This window comes from Lissotriton vulgaris, chromosome 8 (genome assembly GCF_964263255.1).
Source record: "Lissotriton vulgaris chromosome 8, aLisVul1.2, whole genome shotgun sequence".
Lineage (NCBI taxonomy): Eukaryota > Metazoa > Chordata > Amphibia > Caudata > Salamandridae > Lissotriton > Lissotriton vulgaris.
In genome coordinates, this window is record NC_141696.1 from 1512710966 (window position 1) to 1512714787 (window position 3822).

A 3822-nucleotide genomic window follows, 5' to 3' on the forward strand; every position below is an offset into this window, starting at 1 on the left:
CGAAGCCCTGCAGCCCACGGAGCCCTGCAGCCCCCCGCGAGCCCTGTAGCCCTGCAGCCCAGGGGAGGCTCTCCCGGGCCTGGCCTAGGGTTCGGGAGCCGGGCCTGGGACCGGGCCCGGGGCTCGGGTTCCCCTCCGGCAGGCCCTGGGGTGCGGGAACCACTCCGTCCTGCAAGCCGGTCCGGGCGCCGGGGACGGAGGGTCCACCAGGGCCCAGGGAGGCTCTCGGGGCAGGCAGATTAGCGTCCTTTCGGTCCCCGCCATCTGGTCGGCCCACTCCCCTCGGCCATCTGGTCGCCCGCAATGCTTTCCTATAAGGGCGACTAGATGGCCGGGCTTCCCTGGAAGTCCCGATGGGGTGCCATTTGCCTCACGGATCCCAGCCAGGGCTCCAGGAGGTCGGGCACGTTTGCGCCCTGGGTCCCCTCTGTCACCTCGAGTGCACGGATTACAAGAAAGGGGGGTAATTTTCCTCCGGATTAGTAGGTGCAAGGGTATGCCCAAACACCCTCCCGGGGCTGGTGGTTCCCTGCCGGGGACCAGATGGGATGTGCCCCGGGCAACACCCCCCAGGTGTCCGGGGCTCCCTCCTCCGACCCGCGGCGTGGGCAAGAGCCCGGGACGGGCTCCATGGGTCCCGGGCCCTGCAACCCCGGAGCCCCAGAGCCCTGCTGCCCTGGAGCCCTGCAGCCCCCGAGCCCTGGAGCCCAGCAGCCCCGGAGCCCCGGAGCCCTGCTGCCCTGGAGCCCTGCAGCCCCCCGAGCCCTGGAGCCCCGGAGCCCCGGAGCCCCGGAGCCCTGTAGCCCCGGAGCCCCGGAGCCCTGTAGCCCCGGAGCCCCGGAGCCCTGCAGCCGTCGAGCCCTACAGGCCCGGGGCAGGCAGATTGGGCGTCATTTCGGTCCCGGCCATCTGGTCTCCAGGATCGCCTCGGCCATCTGGTCGCCCGCAATGCTTTCCTATGGAGGCGACTAGATGGCCGGACTTCCCTGGAAGTCCCGATGAGGTGCCATTCGCCTCCCGGATCCCAGCCAGGGCTCCAGGAGGTCGGGCACGTTTGCGCCCTGGGTCCCCTCTGTCACCTCGCGTGCACGGATTACAAGAAAGGAGGGTAATTTTCCTCCGGATTACTAGGGGCAAGGGTATGCCCAAACACCCTCCCGGGGCTGGTGGTCCCCTGCCGGGGACCAGATGGGATGTGCCCCGGGCAACACCTCCCAGGTGTCCGGGGCTCCCTCCTCCGACCCGCGGCTTGGGGAAGAGCCCGGTACGGGCTCCATGGGTCCCGGGCCCTGCCACCCCGGAGCCCCAGAGCCCTGCTGCCCTGGAGCCCTGCAGCCCCCGAGCCCTGGAGCCCAGCAGCCCCGGAGCCCCGGAGCCCCGGAGCCCTGCTGCCCTGGAGCCCTGGAGCCCCGAGCCCTGGAGCCCAGCAGCCCCGGAGCCCCGGAGCCCCGGAGCCCCGCAGCCCTGGAGCCCTGGAGCCCTCGAGCCCCGAAGCCCTGCAGCCCCCGAGCCCCCGAGCCCTACAGGCCCGGGGCAGGCAGATTGGGCGTCGTTTCGGTCCCGGCCATCCGGTCTCCAGGATCCCCTCGGCCATCTGGTCTCCGGGATCCCCTCGGCCATCTGGTCTCCCGGATCCCCTCGGCCATCTGGTCTCCAGGATCGCCTCGGCCATCTGGTCTCCCGCAATGCTTTCCTATGGGGGCGACCAGATGGCCGGACTTCCCTGGAAGTCCCGATGAGGTGCCATTCGCCTCCCGGACCCTAGCCAGGGCTCCAGGAGGTCGGGCACGTTTGCGCCCTGGGTCCCCTCTGTCACCTCGCGTGCACGGATTACAAGAAAAGAGGGTAATTTTCCTCCGGATTACTAGGGTCAAGGGTATGCCCAGACACCCTCCCTGGGACCAGATGGGATGTGCCCCGGGCAACACCTCCCAGGCGTCCGGGGCTCCCTCCTCCGGCCCCCGGCGTTGGGAAGAGCCCGGGACGGGCTCCATGGGTCATGGGCCCTGCAGCCCCGGAGCCCCGGAGCCCTGCTGCCCTGCTGCCAGCTGCCCAGCAGCCCCCCGAGCCCCCGAGCCCTGGAGCCCAGCAGCCCTGGAGCCCCGGAGCCCAGCAGCCCCTGAGCCCAGCAGCCCCTGAGCCCTGCAGCCCTGCAGCCCTGGAGCCCTGCAGCCATGGAGCCCTGCAGTCTCCGAGCCCTGCAGTCCCGGAGCCTGGAGCCCCTGAGCCCCGAAGCTCTTGAGCCCTACAGGTCCGGGGCAGTCAGATTGGCGTCATTTCGGTCCTGGCCATCTGGTCGCCCCTCTCGCCTCGGCCATCTGGTCGCCCGCAATGCTTTCCTATGGTGTGACCAGATGGCCGGACTTCCCTGGAAGTCCCGATGGGGTGCCATTCGCCTCCCAGGTCCCAGCGAGGGCTCCAGGAGGTCGGTCACTTTTGCGCCCTGGGTCCCCTCTGTCACCTTGTGTGCACAGATTACAAGAAATGGGGGTAATTTTCCTCCGGATTGGTAGGGACAAGGTATTCTGGGACCCCCCCTCGGCCCAGTGGTCCTCAGCCGGCAGCTGGACATGCCAGGATGCCGCCCCAGCCCCCGATCCGTCCCTGGGCCTGCCGCGTGGCAGGAAGCCCTGGATGGGGTCCGGGGGGCCCGGCCGGGCCCCAGGTCGGGTGCCACGGCCCTGGGCCTGGTCCCCCGGCCTGCCGCACTGCCAAAGGACCGGGACGGGGTTACCTTCGAGCCCGGGGAACCTCCCCTCGCTCGGCTGAGTTCAGCAGCTCCGGCCGGGGCCCCTGAGGGCCCGGGGAGGGCGGCCTCCCCATCCTGGGCTCTGTCCTTGGTCCTGCTGCGTGGCAGGGTGCCCGGGACGGGGTCCGGAGGGCCCGGGGAGGCTTCCCCTGCGCCTCCGGGCTTGGGAGCCCAGGGGCCCGGCGGGGCCCCCGGGTCGGGTGCTGCGGCCCCGGGCCCTGTTCCTCGGCCTGCCGCACTGCCAAAGGCCTGAGACGGGGCTCCGTTGTGCCCGGGAAGCCTCCCCTTGCCGGGCTGAGTTCAGGAGCTTCGGCCGGGGCCCCCGAGGGCCCGGGGAGGGCGGCCTCCCCATCCCGTGCTCTGTCCTTGGTCCTGCTGCGTGGCAGGGTGCCCGGGACGGGGTCCGGAGGGCCCGGGGAGGCTCCCCCTGCGCCTCCGGGCTCGGGAGCCCCGGCTGGGTCCAGGGGCCCGTCCGGGCCCCGGGTCGTGTGCTACGGCCCTGGGCGCCGTCCACCGACATGCCACACTGCCAAAGCCCCGGGACGGGGCTCCGTTGTGCCCGGGAAGCCTCGCCTCGCTCGGCTGAGTTCAGCAGCTCCGGCCGGGGCCCCTGAGGGCCCGGGGAGGGCGGCCTCCCCATCCCGGGCTCTGTCCCTGGTCCTGCGGCGTGGCAGGGTGCCCGGGACAGGGTCCGGAGGGCCCGGGGAGGCTCCCCCTGCGCCTCCGGGCCCGGGAGCCCCGGCTGGGTCCAGGGGCCCGTCCGGGCCCCAGGTCGGGTGCCACGGCCCTGGGCCTCCGGTCCCCACCTTGCCGTTCCCTGGCGCCAGCTCCCTTTTTCGTCGGGGTCACAGAGAGACACCGGCTGGCTTGACTCTCGTGCCCGGCCATCTGGTCTCCGGGATCCCCTCGGCCATCTGGTCTCCGGGATCCCCTCGGCCATCTGGTCTCCCGGATCCCCTCGGCCATCTGGTCTCCAGGATCGCCTCGGCCATCTGGTCTCCCACAATGCTTTCCTATGGGGGCGACCAGATGGCCGAACTTCCCTGGAAGTCCCGATGAGGTGCCATTTGCCT